This window comes from Schistocerca americana, chromosome 4 (genome assembly GCF_021461395.2).
Source record: "Schistocerca americana isolate TAMUIC-IGC-003095 chromosome 4, iqSchAmer2.1, whole genome shotgun sequence".
Classification (NCBI taxonomy): Eukaryota; Metazoa; Arthropoda; class Insecta; order Orthoptera; family Acrididae; genus Schistocerca; species Schistocerca americana.
The window spans coordinates 780023357-780040567 of record NC_060122.1 but is presented as its reverse complement, the minus strand read 5'-3'; the positions used below and the strand labels follow the sequence as shown (position 1 = coordinate 780040567).

Below are 17211 nucleotides of genomic sequence, written 5' to 3'. Positions count from 1 at the left end.
AAAGAGGAAGTTTAAAAGTTTTTTTCATAATGTTTTATATCAATTCAATGAATTTAATAACTTGTAATAATGTGTAATTAAATAGTTTTTGATAATTATTTAATAATTAGAAATGTGATATATGTTCTTCAATGTGCCCTCCTGTTCAATGTGCTCTCCGTCGTTGGCTGCACGGCAAACATCGATACGGCAGCCAAACTTGGCCCACAGACGCGAGAGCGTATCTGCTGTTACTGAGTGCACGGCAGCAGTGATACAGTTCCGTAGATTGTTCAGAGTGGTTGGTGGAGACGGGACGTAAACAGCTTCCTTCACATAACCGCATAAGAAATAGTCGCAGGGTGTGAGATCAGGAGATCTCGGTGGCCAGAAGTGCAGAGCCAGGTCCTTAAGTCCCCTGCGACTGATCCAGCGCTGAGGAAGAGAGTCACTCAAAAAGCCCCACATCACGGTGCCAATGGGGCGGAGCTTCATCCTGTTGGAAAATGAAAGCCTTGGAGCCTTCCATAACTTGAGCGAACAGCCATTGTTCCAACATGTCCAGGTACGTGATTCCCGTTACAGTTCTTTCCGCAAAAAAAAATGGTCCATAAACCTTTGTGCGTGATACGGCACAGAACACGTTGATCTTTATATATGAAGACTAGCGGACCCGACAGACGTTGTCCTGCATGATATTTCAAGCGATTAGGATATTGAACAAAGTATGAAATGAATGACAAATAATATAATAATTTCATTATTCTTTATTTTGAAATAACCTCAATTTTTCTAAAAACAATTCGTTATAATAAATAATGTTTGTTTAATTTTATCTTAATGTGAGTTGATTAACAATATTTTTAGTCAATTCCTGAGGAGAATAAATGAATAAACTTGACGGTTTTCCAACGCGAGAACACGCCACATATAATTGCCCATGTGAAAAGACCTGATTTTTTACAACCAACCCATAAATCTACATTGTTTGACCTTGTGACTTTTAATGGCAAATACCAAGCGAATTGGAAATTGCAGACGTCTGAATGGAACGGGTGAGTGAAGGGATCATTGGGATTCGTGACAGGAGAATAACTTCTCCTTCAAATCTGCCGTTCAAAATTGCAGCTTCAAGAACATTCCCCATAATTTTTTATGACTAATCTTGTACCGTTGCGTATCTTAGGTGCATTTAAATTCCGAAGCAAAATCATAGGTGATCCAATTTTTAATCGCAAGTTACGTGGTGGCATTCCTGGTAAATCCATCGAATTCAAAAATTCAACAGGATAGTTGACTGCTTCGTCAGGATCGGTAACAGTGTCGATCGATTTGAACAATATCTTATTGCCGGGCAATGACTGTTGTATTTTGAGGTTAATAGCGTCAACATTGATTATTTTTGCGGCTAAAATAGCTAGTTCATGAAGAAACTTATGACTAATATAATTAGCTTGAAAATCTGGAAAGATGCTTTACCATGTTGCAGAAATTGTCTCGTAATTTGATGCATTGTGTGTCTCCATGCAATGGTATTGTTCCATTTCCAATGTTGAGCAATTGCTCGGAGAATGATAGTGCCAATGGATCGTTTTGCAGTTGGACACGTATATTTGTGTTAAGACGTAATGTACTGACATTTCGCCATAGATAAGATTGTTTTATACATGCGTTAATTTCATCCGCATATGTAGCACGTGAAATGACTAGCAAAGTCTGTCTGAAATTACCGGACAGCAGCAGTAAGGCACCATCGAAAAGCCTGGTGTTATTATTTAGATCTTTCATTATTCTATCGAGAGCTTCAAGTGAATGCTTGTGAGCCATAGTGCATTCACCTCAAATAATGATTTTGCATTTTTGCAAAACTTTAGCCATACCGGATTGTTTTTTATGTTGCACATTGTATCTGGATTTGTGTGAATGCTCAACTGCAACTTGAGTGCTGAATGTGCAGTCCGTCCGCCATCAAGCAAAATGGTTGCAATACCTGATGAAGCAATTGCTAACGCAATATGATTTTGTGATCGAATGCGCGCAAGTATTAGTGAGATAAGAAACGTTTTTCCAGTGCCACCTGGTGCATCTCGCTGTTAATAATGTATGTTTCTGGGCGGTTACGTGAGGGCATACCAAAATGAATGAGTGGCATATTCGAAATCAGAATACAAATATCTTTAATCTTTATTAGCGCCTCGTTATATATTTCCGGCGAAAAATCGATATTGGGATCTTGATCAGCGATTCGAATGCGATGCAGAATGTCGTCGCTCATGGAATCTTTATATTTGTCCCAGAGGACAGAAGCTTGAGATGGAGAACATGGCGTCAATAATATGGCGAATAATTGGCGAATTTGATGAGGAGAGGTTCAAAAATGGTTCAAATGGCTCTGAGCACTATGGGACTTAACTTCCGAGGTCATCAGTCCCCTAGAACTTAGAACTACGTAAACCTAACTAACCTAAGGACATCACACACATCCAAGCCCGAGGCAGGATTCGAACCTGCGACCGTAGCAGTCCCGCGGTTCCGAACTGAGCGCCTAGAACCGCGAGACCACCGCGGCCGGCGGAGAGGAACTCAATGCTGCATCTGCAAGTGTAATATCCCAATGGTTGTCATCTTCCAGCAAAAATAATTCGCGACACGGATCATGATATGTGTCGTACAAAATGCCATTGACTGTTCGCAAGTATTGGAAGGACGTCGGTCCAGGAACATTAACTAACAATAAAAGCGCCGGCCAGTGTGGCCTTGCGGTTCTAGGCGCATCAGTCTGGAGCCGCGCGACCGCACCGGTCGCAGGTTCGAATCCTGCCTCGGGCATGGATGCGTGTGATGTCCTTAGGTTAGTTAGGTTTAAGTAGTTCTAAGTTCTAGGGGACTGATGACCTCAGCTGTTAAGTCCCATAGTGCTCAGAGCCTTTTGAACCAACAATAAAAGCAAGAAGAAACATTCGCGTTGCTTTGGATGGACTTTGTATTATCGGCCTAATGTATTTGCCATAAATATGCCGTTGTGTCCTTCAACCGGAACACCTCGCTTTCGTGGTTCCATGTGAAATATCGTGGCACATCAGTATACATTAATGTCTTTGCGAATTGACCGGAAATACCTGGTCGGTTACACAGTTAGAAAAACTTAGTTAATGTGGTTTCTGCGGCAATTGACGCACGTTGTAGAGCAGTCTCTTCCGTGAAATAAACACGCTGTCCATTTTCAAGGTTCACGGCCAAATGTATAACAGCAGGGTCTCTTTCGTGTATCGGAAAAACCAAAATACGCCAAACTGCTTCATTGCTGCTGATGTATCGGCCCATTTGATACCGTGTTATTTCATCGTTTTCGTTAACATTGTGAACAGCAAATACAGCCATATCACTGTCCTTATGGACATATTTGCATATGTATTTTATGGACTTCACCGAACTGCAGAGCTCAATGTTTATGATTGCTTTGTAGATTTTGCGCAGCAATGATGAATACGGAACCACCCAGTGATTGTCAATGTCAACTGTTGTACCGTTTGACATGCGTAATTGATGTGATTGACCACCATGGTCAGTGTCTCTACGACGATACAATGGATAACCATCGATATTAGTGAATGTATCACTTATACAATTTTTTGGAAAACGTTTCGTACATTTTCCATTGCCCATGCACGGCGCCGTCATGTTTATAGCACCGCATGGACCGTGGATCATGTTAGCGGTAACAGTCTCATACAGTTCTTGATCGATATTCCGATCCGGAATTTCTGCTGAGAAAATTTTATCAATTTCTTCAGACTATATTTTGTCGACCAACCAAATCAAAAAATGCGCGTGTGGCAAACCTCGTTTTTGCCATTCATCAGAATACAGCCAGCAACGTGTTTTGCCAAATACAGAGGAATGTATAATCACGTTCATCAACTTGCAATGATATCATGCCGATCTACTGCAGTTTGACCTGGCAATAACGCAATTTTAATTTCATCCCATTTTGGATTACACGTAAATGTAATGAACAAATCTGGTCATCCGTACGCGTGCACAAAAGTCATGGCATCTTGAATATATTCTTGCGTATGCCGTGGGCTACAAATATATGATGATGGAAGAATATGTGAAGTACCGATGTCGTTGATATTAGTTATTCCATCTACGTTACCAACAATAGCATCACGCAAATGAATGTATTCCTCAGCTGGAAGTTTCGCTTGATTATACCTGATATATCGTAATCGCTCGCTTTCAATTTTCGCATACATATCGACGATATATTTATGAAACAGCTGGCGGCATCGGAGAATATTATTGTCTTCATTGGCACCAATCATCCACCGATCCAGCCGTTCAGTTGCAGTATATATAAATAACCTAGAAACCGACTGCAGCGCCATCTGGCGGGCTGATTTGTGAATCTAAACCATCCAGGGCGCCAACCAAAAGCATACAAAAAAAATCATTCAAATCGGTCCAGTCGTTTAGGAGGAGTTCAGTGACATACACACGTACAGTAGAATTATATATATAAAGATAGTAACTGTTGTCGAAAGAACAGATACCGTTGATGATCGGGCAGCTTCTCTAGAATAAATGATAATTAATTGAAACTCTCAGCTGCCGACAGGTGTTGTTGATATACCTCGATGGGGACAGCTGAAAATGTGTGCCCCGACCGGGACTCGAACCCGGGATCTCCTGCTTACATGGCAGACGCTGTATCCATCTGAGCCACCGAGGACACAGATGAATAGCGCGACTGCAGGGACTTATCCCTTGCACGCTTCTCGTGAGACCCACATTCCCAACTGTCCACAGTCTACATACGTAATGTACCTAATAGATATTTGCCCATCCACTCATTACTTGCGCACACTAAGGTGGCGATTTCCGTAATAGTTCGGACAACCTGTGCGCATTCGCACAGACGAAGGTCAGTGGCTGGGTAGCCTTTAACAATATATATGAAGATAGTAACGGTTCTCGAAAGAACCGGTACCACTGATGATCGTGCAGCTTTTCTAGAATAAGTGATAATTAATTAAAACCCTCAGCTGCCGATAGGTATGTAGATTGTGGACAGTTGGGAATGTGGGTTTCACGGGAAGCGTGCAAGGGATAAGTCACTGCAGTCGCGCTATTCATCTGTGTCGTAAGCAGGAGATCCCGGGTTCGAGTCCCGGTCGTGGCACACATTTTCGGCTGTCCCCATCGAGGTATATCAACAACACCTGTCGGCAGCTGAGGGTTTCAATTAAATCATCATTTACGTTGATCTGTGGTGAGTCTCTTTCGTGTTGCAATGCTGAATGTGGATTTTCCAAACCCCATATGCGAATATTGTGCCTGTTGACTTTTCCAGTAAGATGGAATGTGGCTTCATCGCTAAAAATTACCCGCTGCAGAAATGCGTCATCCTCCACCTTTGCTAGCACGTAACCACAAAATGCGAGACACTTCTCATTGTCATTGTGGTTGAGAGCCTGTAAAATCTATAATCGGTAGGGCTTGTACAGCAAACGCCGTGTCAGAACTTTCCATACAGTTGGTTGGGGTATTCCAAGTTCTCGACTGGCTGTATTGGTAGACTTACTGGGACTGCCCACAAAACTTTCTTGGATCCGTCGGACATCATATTCTGACACAAGCGGTCGGCCTGTGCTTTTTCCTTTGCACACTCTCCCAGTCTGTTTAGATTGCTTAAACCAACGGCTAATGCTTTTGCGAGCTGGTGATTGGATACCGATTTTGGTACGAAATGACCGCTGTATCGCAAATTGCAAGTCACTTTTTGCGAACTCAAGAACGCAGAAAACTTTTTGCTCCACAGTCGCCATCTCACAAGTGACAGTGAAACGCAATGACGGCCGTATTGCCGCGCGAACTCTACCGGCCGCCTCTGAAACCATCACCGCCCGCCAAAACTTTGAAACTTCCTTTTTTCATTGGTGTAAAGCTTGTTCATTTTGGATTTGTACTGGAATACATAAGAATTTTTGCTATGATTCAAACTTTATTGGCGGCGTCGATAATCTTCAGGTTTCGAGTTTGCAGCCGAGTTAATGTTGCCAGTTTGCACTTAGGTTGAAGTCCAGGCTGAGAGACAACAGATTTGCGGTAGTCACATCTCAAGGAGGCAACTATGGAAACTCCCACAATATTGTGCCTGCTACGAAGCTGAAAATCAGGAGAGCAGTATACGTAAACTACTCTGCTCTAGAGATACGTCTCTAATTCATCAATAATCCCACTCATGTTGAATATACTCCACTAACAACTTCCATATAAGCAGCGCTGGTGAACTGCAATATCTGACTCGTGCTACATCTGAGCATGACAGTTCCTTTGTTATATGTGGCAGTCAAATATTTGAAACTTTATAATTGGAGACTGGGTTTCAGGATCATTTAACAACATGTGCAGTTTCTCTACAGCTATAGAAACATTTTATATAATTTACAACATTCCTGTTAAGCAGCTGAACGTTAATCCTAAAGCAACCAAAACTCATCTTTTCCACTTAGTTACATGGTTTATAAACATTATATGAAACTGCTTTGGCAAAACCAAAACAGATGTAAAACCAACGTAAATTAAAGACCATCAGATTGTTAGCAATGTTACCTCCTGTGTGATACTGCTTTTTTTTTTGTAAGTTGTATGCTTTTGCCACGGATTTGTGCAGCTACAACCCATCTTAGATATTCAATTGCGAGAGTACTCTATGCGTTACCCAGTGAAGCAACTTCTCTGAAGTAGCCTGTTGTTCTCTTTTTGTTAGGGCCCAACGTCCCACCGACAAATGTGTTCAAAGAGGCGATGGAGCCTCTCATACTTGACATCAGTAAGGAGGGGAAGTGGACGTGACACTTGCTAAGAGATGGGATTTCCGTGGAGTAATTTAGAGAAACAACGTCAAACTAAAGTTGAGTGCTTGCACCTGGACTCAGATTTTGGCTCTTCTGAACACTGTACAGCGTACTGAAACTGCGTCACCTTGTGAGGTAAGTATTTTTCCGTTCTTTAATTTTTAATTAGAACTGAAAACCTTAGGAATAATGGGATCATTGCGACCATCAGTAGTAATTTTTGATAAGCTTTTGCTGAGAATGAAGCTCCGTGAGCTGCCCGTTTATAAAAAGAATTGCACACTACGGTTCACATGTTTCGGTAAGTTGAAGAAAATAATCAAGCACTGCGAGAAACAAGTATTTTACTTTGATTCCGATCTGAATCTGTGATTGGCATGTGATCATCTTCTAATGTGTGTTTCTGTACAGTTCTTAGCTAGTGTCTTCCAAGCAGTCTGTGCTCCTCGGTATCAGATTAAACACTGAGGAGTCTTGCGCGTGAAAGACGTAAAAGGTGTGACGAGTTTTAACCAAGTACCGTGAAAAATGTTTCATGAATGCTCGTAAGATACAGAAGAGATGCACAGGAAAGATGACCGATTTTATATGCAGTAACTACTAATGCCACCTGTGAACGGTTGCATGAATTAACCAGCGTGGTGTTTATTCTACCTTCTGTTTTAAATTTAAGAGCTCTGGCATCACAAACTGCTCATAATAACCGAAACTTTGCCTTAAGTTTTGAAACCCGGTTGTGAAAGGAGCGGTGGAGCAACGCGCGACATCGTTTTGCTTTAAATTAGGTAAAAGTGCCACAGACACTTCTGAAACGACACGAACTGTTTATAATAGTAAAGCAATGAGTCGGAAAAGCGGTGTAGTGGCATGCCAGTTTCGTGACGCTGTAGAGAGCATTGAAGATGATCCATGTCCAGGAGCATCATTAACAGCTCAGAAAGTGGCTAAAAATTCTTCGAGACGATCGTTGTGCATCTACTAGGTTAACTGAGGAGCTCACCGGAATTCATAAAACAACTGTGCTTCGCATTCTAACTGAAATTTTGGACAAAACGAAAATATGTTGTCGCTTCGGGCCCACTCACACACTTACGGTCGAAAAGGTCGCAGAGTGGAACACTGCAGAGACATAAAGTGATCGGCTGCAAGGGATCCATGCCTGGTCACGAAACACTGTGTGTTCAGTTTTAACCACTTACAAAGTGCCAAAGCGGGGAATAGAAAGGTCCAGAATCTCCAAGACTGAAGGAAGCGTGTCAGGACGCTGCTCACTGTTTTCTGTGGTTCAAAGGGAATCATGCATTAAGGATTCGCTGCAGGAGGTTAAATTGTGAATGTTTGTTTGAAATCGTTTATGGGCGAGAATTGTTTGGGTTCGACCTGAATACCGCAATCAAGAAACATGCTATTTCTTGCACTCATCGTCACACAAAAGGAAGAGTGAGAGCAATTTCTTGGCTCAGAAAAGTATAGTGATGCTTGAACACACTCCTTATTCTCCTGATTTGACTCCGTGCAACTTAAGATTATTTGCAAAACTGAAAATAAGAATGAAAGGAAAGCGTTTCGACACGAGTTCAGGTACCCACAAGGCTACGACCTTGGTAGTGCGGACAATTCCAGATGTTCAGTATAGTAATTGTTTTGAACATTCTCCGGTGATACCAGGAAGCCTGTATTGATAATGAAAAACTACCCGTTATTCAGCGGTAGGGAGATGCTGAAAGGTTAAAAAAAACAGATGGAGAAAGATTGTTTTTGGGATGAAACACTACAGAGGTACCATGGTCCCCTATTTGATTGTTTGGGGGCAAAAGAGAGAGGGAGAGGAAAAAAAAACCCTCATAACTCCACAATATTCGCCGGTTACTGAGTGCGAAACGTGTGAGTCTTATAATCTTAAAGACCTGAATCGAATTTCGCTAGGAGGCCTAGCAATTTTTTATTACGTTTACTGATATTCTAAATTTATTATTAAATAGATATGTGAATTAACAAATTTTGAATCATTTTTTTATTTAATATTGTTAAGAAACTAAATTAAAAGTCGATGCAGACATGCGAAATGCCTCATTATTAAATGAAAAAAAAACATATACATCAATAATAGTATAGAAATAAAAAAGTATTTGCTTTTTTATTTGATGTTTAACATTTTTGTGACAAATATTAACTTCTTTTGAACACTCGCATTTTCATGTGATTAGTAATTAAAAACAAAGATGTTATTGTTATTAAAATTATGATTACCTATTTGTTAACTATTATTTCCATTTGATAATAAATATAGAATTTAAATAAAGTAAGAAAAATGTTCCGTTAGAGGTTCGAGTCAGAAACATCACGATTTTATGACTTAGACGTTACGCATTGTGCTACCAGCGACGTTTTTAAAATATTCGAAACTAGCTGTTACCAGCTGCTTCGCTCGTACATCGGTAGTTTTGTTATGATGAGTGTTGACGAGTAAGTAAGCTGGTTATTTTACGAGATATCTGAGTGTGTGGTAGTATAGAGACGTATGTATAAAAATGTTTGCAGTGCTAGTATGAAAGTGTTTCTATTGTTTTGCTGTGTGTCGAATCTGAAAGCATGCATTATATTTTCTAATTATATTTAAAAAATGCCTCGATTCGTTACATCCATGGAGAAGTAGAGTTTTTAGAAGTTTCTCTGGCTTATCTAGTACAGGATGTGAGCTTGGAAGCTGTAAGAGATGCATTCCGCTCAACGTCTAAAATGCGACGGGCTTGTGACCGTTCTAATGTCTGTTCTAATGTTCCAAGTTCCTGCGGACCTGAGATTGCTCTGAGGTTCGTTGGAGTCGAGCAACTTTCGCTTCTTGAGTCCCTTACAAGTATGCGCTAAATAGAACGTTTGCAAAGCTTATTGTTTTAAATATGGTTCTCGGGCTTGCCGTCTTATTTTACTGTCGTATCTCTACCAGAACTCTGCAGCTATGCCATGTGGTGTAGGAACTCAATATTATAAACCACCCGCTCAGTAACATTGGATTTGCACTGTCACGGAATAATCTATAGACACTTAAGAGTCGCCGACCATCGCGATAGTGTCGAGTGCATGCCTCTCACTTACACTATATTAAAAAACGTTAATGACACTCGAAAAATAAAACTTTGTAAAGTAGCCTTTGGTCTTCCCCAAGGTTAAGGCTATCTTCATAGCAAATATCCAAATCGGTTCTGCTGTTTAGTCGCGAAGGCGTAGCAGACAGAGTTACTTCCGCATTTACGATATTAATTTGGATATGGATGTTTTGTATTTATGGCTGATGACAAGAGTATCTGCATTACATTAATTGCAGTAACTGATGACAGTAGACGCACTATGTTAAACTTCCGAAGGAGGCTTCGTAAAGAGAGCGAATGAACTGCACTTCTTACAGTAAAGTTCTACGTGATACCCAATATATGCTGAATCTGTGACTGCCAAGACTGCAGTCAAAACAGAATATATTATGATGCGATACGACACATTAATGACAGATTACAAGGGTTCTTCTTCAAGTCAACACGAACCTTCTCAGACTTAATTCGTTTCACCACTGCTGTTGCACAGGTTGACTACGATACGGCGAAAAGTGTGTGGGATCAAAAGAATTTTCGCATAGATTATCTCAACTTGAGCAGTTAAGAAACGATCATCAACAACAACATGTTTCAGCGATGTTGGAGTCAATAGCTGTGAGGTGAAACGTGAGTTAAACGCAACGTAATGCTGAAGACAGCATCCATAACGAAATCTATTGTAAGAATCTCGCCATAATGTTTCCGGAAATAATAACACAGTGCTGTGGATTCTCATTTACTCTGACGAAGGAAGATCCGTCTGGTAAATTAAAGCTAATTAATCAGTTAGACAAACTGCCACGATACATAGTTCACAGAACTGCTTGCTGTACAAATGTAGGGGGTTTCACTTTTAGAAGATGAATTCCATTTCTGTTCCCAGAATTATTTTCGTTGCACTTTGTTTTGGAGGAAAAACAGCCAATACAATCTCATGTACTTTGATGATGGTCTTGTTCCTCGTCAGGAATTACCCAGTGATTTCTTAGTATAGAAGAAGTTGTTAGAAAGGGACCGTTTTACTACCCTAGTCAAAGAATATTATTGCAGATCTGGCATTTTTTTCTGTACAAATATCTATTACCGAGAATCTTCTTTTGTAGTTTTGATAGACGTGCTAAACAGGCAACTGGAGAACGTGATGTGGATCGCTGGACAGCAATCCACGCCGATGCTGCGCCAATAAACGCTGCTCCATAACGAAAATTTGTGCCCCATCGAATATAATAGGACTACGCACTGTTCTGGTCTGTAAGCACCCGTTGGATACCTCTTGTGAGTAACATTCACTGTTATGACGCTCTTGTTGACATAAGCAGTACACCCGCAACCAGAGATCGCTCGAACAGAGTTGGGAAAAAGTTACCCAAGTGGTGACTACTGAGGCGTTTGAGGATGATTACCAGCTTGAGAACCCTTACGTGGTTCCGTAAGTGCAACTCTCCTAACTCATAAATTCCAATTACTTGACGTTAATTCGAAAAAAGTGATGAGTGCAATGAGAATGAGGCAGTTAACATGAAAACTGACGCAGGTACTTTAACCGAAAAATAAACCTAAACTTTCGTTTGCTTCTGCAGTCTTCTAATCTTACTACTTTCACTTGTAATAGTGGTAGTCCAACTAACACGGGGGCAAAAAAGTCGAAGTCGTCAACAAGTAAGTAGTAATTAAAGTGACTCTCTTGAAACTTCACTGAAGCATACCGCATCGCTGAATAAAACTGTCTGAATTAGTACCTTCAACATGACAGAGGAATATTCAGTCGACAAGGAAGAATTGTAAGCACTGAGCGTAACTGTCATCATAAGGCTGTCGTGAGATAATACATTTGCAAACAGTAGTACAGTTCTCTGGACGGTGTATTGCGCAGAGCCGCATAGTAACTCGTCACAAGGGCTTAAACGATCAGGATGGATGCCTTTAGGCTGTCAACAGCCTGTCTTCGACGCCCTGTTTATGACTACTAAGTGCGATTGAAGCTGTCGCGTTAGTATTCGCTCCCTTGTAAACGTTGAACCGTTAATGAAACGTTCCTGGGTTGTCTTGTTTCTGATTTCGTTTAAAAATGTTGATAAATGTGGACGAAGCGATTTTATGCAGTGTGTTCCACTGAATAGAGATTCATTCATTTTCTTAATTTAATTGAAGAGAGGCAGATTTGATTATTACATGGAAAGAGATACATAAATGACGATACACTTGCTACATTAGAAAAAATGGAACTGATTGGCAACAAGCCTGCATACTCGTATTGTGCATAGCTATGTCACGGCTATACCTACTTCCTCTTTTAGTGGAGAATATCAAGTACACAATCAGTGTCTAGTGACAAAACATTCGCTAGTGCAGTAGGAATATAAGTGTGTTTTCAATCGTGCGGAAATTAACTATTTATTCCATGTCTCGAAACCGTTGGCACGCGTAACCTTTTAAAACATTTACTCAGTTACAGTAGTTCCACCCCCCCCCCCTCACCACCACCCGCCACCCTTCGTTCTTGCTCCTACGACGGTCCAAACCCTCATCCAGCCATCTAGATTTAAGTTTTGCGTAATTTCCCTAAACCGCTTCAGGCAAATGCCGGGATGGATCCTTGAAAGGACACAGCCGATTTCCTTCCCTATCGTTCATTAAATCGAGCTCGTGCTGCACCTCTAATGACGGCGTAGTAGACACGACGGGACGTTAACCACTCATCTTCTTTCCACCTCCTCCTCCTTCTTGCGAGGTCACTGATTTCCTTAAAGAAATCGTCCCCTGTCTTTATTAAAAGCTAGCGACCCGCCTGGCTGGACTTGTTTATAATATGTAGTGGTAGACACAAACCTTCCTCCTGAATATGTCTATCTGCCAGTGAAAATCGTAACAAAATCCCTGCAGTAGTTCCAGAGATTAGCATTCAGATACAGACAGAAAAAAACGCGACACAGACTTTTTAATACGTATAGCTATGACAAATGTACTGATAACCTCGCTTCTTAGTGAAGACCAATATTTGATCAAGCTTGCAAAATTCGATTAGGTGTAACATGTAAACACGAAAGTAAAAGCGGTTTCCGAAATTCGGTTTTTGTGTTCTAGGAGTTGTGTACCGTGTAAACCTGGCCACCTAAGTACTGTGCGCCTATTTTCGATCACTTTGATCGAGCGAGGTGGAGCGGTGGTTAGCACAACACTCGTGTTCAGCGGGAAAACTAGGCGAACACCCGATGGTCGTCCATATCTAGAGTTTCCATGGGTTCTCTAAATCATTTAAGGCAAATGCTAAAATGGTTCCTTCCAAAAGGATACATCCATTTCTTTTTGCATCCTTCTCCAGTGACGATAAACAGTAATATTCTTTATTTTATTTTCAAGCCCCAAAACTCACACATTGTGCAGGCTCTTCTTTCCAGACTTGGAAAATGTTGTTTTGTCTCTAAATAGAAGTCTGTGAAGCCATCAATTTCAAACCTCCCTTCCATTTCACGACTGGAACATCTTCGGCCTTTAGACTAGGACTGTGATGAGCTCGAGTTTGCAGGTCTTGGGTTTAAGCCTTGTGTGGATAATCCACAATGCAGTTGACCGTGCCTTAGGCTACGGATAGCTGGTCAGGCTCCCCCGTTTCCTCGCTTGATCCTCAGTATCTCACTCGGATGGCTATGCATCGCAGTCTTCGACACGGAAAGTCGAGTACCGTTTCTGGGTACTGCAAAATAAAAGCGTTATTGAAGTATTAAAAAAGAGATTGATCTGGCTTAAACTGCTGTTCAACACAATCGCGGTAGCCCGAACCTCAAAATATCGCAAGTATTGCTATTCTGCTGGTAATAGTCGTTACATGACCGGAGTTGTTTCATATTCCAGAACACACTACGCTTGCTCATATTTATTGGATGACTTATTTACGCTTCCGCTTTCTAGTAATAAAGTGTGGATGCTAAGGAGCCTGGAATGTTTTCGGACTTGACGTAATCCGTGAAGTTTATTGTTATTATATTAAGCAAAGTAATGGTACGAATTATTTGCAGAAGAATGGAAAAACTGGTTGAGGCGGAACTCGGGGAAGACCAGTCTGAGTTCCTGAGAAATGCTGAAACACGCGAGACAACACTGACCGTACGACTTACCTTAAAAGATAAACTGAAGAAAAGCAAATCTGCTCTTACAGCATTTGTAGATTTAGAGACCACATTAAGTGTTTCAAATAAGGAAGATAGCAGGGATGAAATAGCGGAAGCGAAAAGTTGTTTACAACTTGTACAGAAACCAAAGTGCAGTTACAGGAATCGAGAATCATCAAAGGGAGGCGGTTGTTGCGAAGGGAGTGAGACAGGGATGCACCACCTTGTCGATATTATTCAGTCTATACGTTGAGCAAATACTAAAGGAGACCAAAGGTAAACTTGGATACGGAATTACATAGTTCAGAGGAAAGAACTAAAAACGTTAAAAAACAGTTGCGTAAAAAGAGGTTATTAGAACAACAACAACATCATCGTGCTTGGGTAGCTCAGTCGGTAGAGCACTTGCCCGCGAAAGGCAAAAGTCACGAGTTCGAGTCTCGGTCAGGCACACAATCGGAATCTTCCAGGAAGTTTCATATCAGCGTACACTCCACTGCAGAGTGAAAATTTCATTCTTTTATTATTAGCGTAGTGTGTGTCTGAAGTGTTTCACAGTCTTATGAATAAGCCTGTCAAGTGTATGCAAAAACTTGCGTACTCATATCGTTTCAAAATTTCTTCCGATATGAAAACAGTATTGTAGCATGTATGACATTTAAGATGAAATGAAGAGCTCCAGGTTGAAACATAATGGAACAGCCTTCTTCGCAGCTTCGTTGCAGGTGAACAGACAGTGTGAACAGCACAGCATAAAGAGGAAAACGGAACAGGTGCACCAAAACTCGAGTTTGGGCTAGGTGAACTTAGCCGACTATTTGATGTCGAGAGAAGGTAATTGCTAGTCTCACAGCTTTATTTGATAAGTACTTTTTTTCCTACTAGGGATATTTGTGTTTAAAGAGGTAGTTAATTATATCTCCCTTTTGTTACAACTAAAATCTTTTGCTTATTGCTTTCCCGCACACGCTCGTATCGCTTTTGAAATTTGAAGTTGTCATGGTCATCATTTATAACTATGAGCCCAGTAAGTATGTAAGTGTGCGGTGCTTACGGAATACACTAAACGTAATGGTCGATAATACTGAGTAAACGGTGATCATGGCTGTTACATATAAGATAAATTCCGAACTTTTAATAACCCGTGAGCATAGACGTGAGACATTATTACTATTTACTCATAATTCCAGCACATTCGGCAAATTCCATTGTTTGGGCTCACAGCGACTGCAGTATAATAGTAGTAAAGCGGTGCTTTGTCCCTAGCAAGAAGGTTATGAGTGATCCTGTACCATAATCCTTTCTAATTGATTTCTTTCAGTGCAAAATACTAATTAAGGTATTCAAAAGAGAATGTTGATCTTGAACCAAGATGTATTTCAAAAGTTGTAAACATTCATGTTTCTTCAAAGCAGTCGAATGTCTCCAATATCAGATACGGTGTGGTTTCTGAGGTTTTTTGGAGCTGTCTTCACACAGAACATGAAAGCTAATATGGAGATGAAGTGGGACGGATTTTGTGATGACGTAACATGAAGTTTCACGTTGCAAACCATTCACATCCTAGGCTGGACAGAGCAGAAGCTGCACTGTAATACAGTTCATAAACTTAAGTTATGTGTTTGATGATGTATGTATTACAATTTGTGAACTATGAAAATACATTGTTTCAAAGTACTGGTATATTAAAGAAACATAAACACCCGTGACTTTTTGTACTGTTTACTATAATGAAACACTGGGAAATATTATGTCAGTTGTTAATACTAACACCTAACCCACAAGTGCAAAAGTGTAGGATGGGAAGACATATCTTCCCAGGTGCTTTACTGAGCCTGTGTGTGTGTGTGTGTGTGTGTGAGAGAGAGAGAGAGCGCATGTTCATTGGTCTTGTAGAAAATAGATCAAGAACAGAGAGAGAGAGTCTTATGTTGCGGGTTGCATATATCGGAACTGAGGGCACCCCTTCACCATCCTTCCTTCTGCTGCGAGTAGGACGAGTGTCAGAACAGTGGCTCCGCCGTCGCTTCCTACTCGTCCACTCGTTCTCTCTTAGTGAAACGTGCAGGAGTGTTAGGGCCCTTCCCGACGCAACCACTTAGCAGCGCCGGAGACTGCGAGTGCTGCAGGTATTTGAGTGGTTTCACACGCACCCACAGCCACTGAACGGTGGCGCTACTTGCCGGTCGGTGTTCCACTTTGCTGCGAGTGGCGACCACAAATAGTGGCTCCACTCGCGACTGTGCAATGAATTTACCTGTAATGGTAGCGTTCAAACTACGTCACAGTCACAGCACAATTTCAAATGCGGGAGCACAGCGCCCCTAACGCACGGGTCGGGGGTCGCTGTTGTAAAGCGGATGTCATTGGTTGTGCACTGTCGTAGACAGTGCTGTTGGGATACGGGAATACACGGACCAAACATCAATACTGAAGAATGAGATTTTAGCTTTGCAGCGGAGTGTGCGCTGATATGAAACTTCCTGGCAGATTAAAACTGTGTGCCGGACCGAGACTCGAACCCGGGACCTTTGCCTTACGCGGGCAAGTGCTCTACCATCTGAGCTACTTAAGCACGACTCACGCCCCTTCCTCACAGCCTTACTTCTGCCAGTACCTCATCTCGAGTCTCGGTCCGGCACACAGTTTTAGTCTGCCAGGAAGTTTCATCAATACTGAAGATATCATCATTGAAATTGAAAAAGATGCTTGCCATACGGGACCTGAAACATGACGAATATAGCAACAGTACTGAAATACGGATAGAAATAAAGTAGGTGATGATAAAGAGCTGATAGATATTCTTCAGCCAGCAAGAGAAAGTTTTCTGTCACTGCAGACAAACTACGCCCCACGCCTGAAAATCATATTGCTCACAAGCAGAAGCGGTACAGTCAGTCAACGTGTGAGATACGCAGAACTCAGTCATGCCCATGCATTAATCGAAAGCAGAAATAGACCAGTTGTTCTATGGAAAACTTGTGTAATCTTGGTATGGGCAAAGTAAAAGCTGCTGCTGATCCTACTGTCACAGCCCGAGAACTGAATCGGTGCTTCACATTACGTACAACCACAGTTGAACCAACAAACGAAACAGACTCGTTGGTTGCTTCACGGGGCTAAATGACTTTAACCACGAAAAATTTCTATCTGAAGCATATTACTTAGAGT

General features: G+C 41.4%; 1 long non-coding RNA gene across 1 annotated transcript in view; it reads left to right on the top strand.

Moving 5' to 3' along the window:
* LOC124613968 overlaps positions 1-17211 on the top strand; it is a 653661-nt gene that overhangs the window by 304642 nt on the left and 331808 nt on the right. The window contains exon 2 of the long non-coding RNA XR_006979667.1: positions 6755-6977. This is a non-coding gene — a long non-coding RNA (uncharacterized LOC124613968). The remainder of the gene's footprint in view (positions 1-6754; positions 6978-17211) is intronic.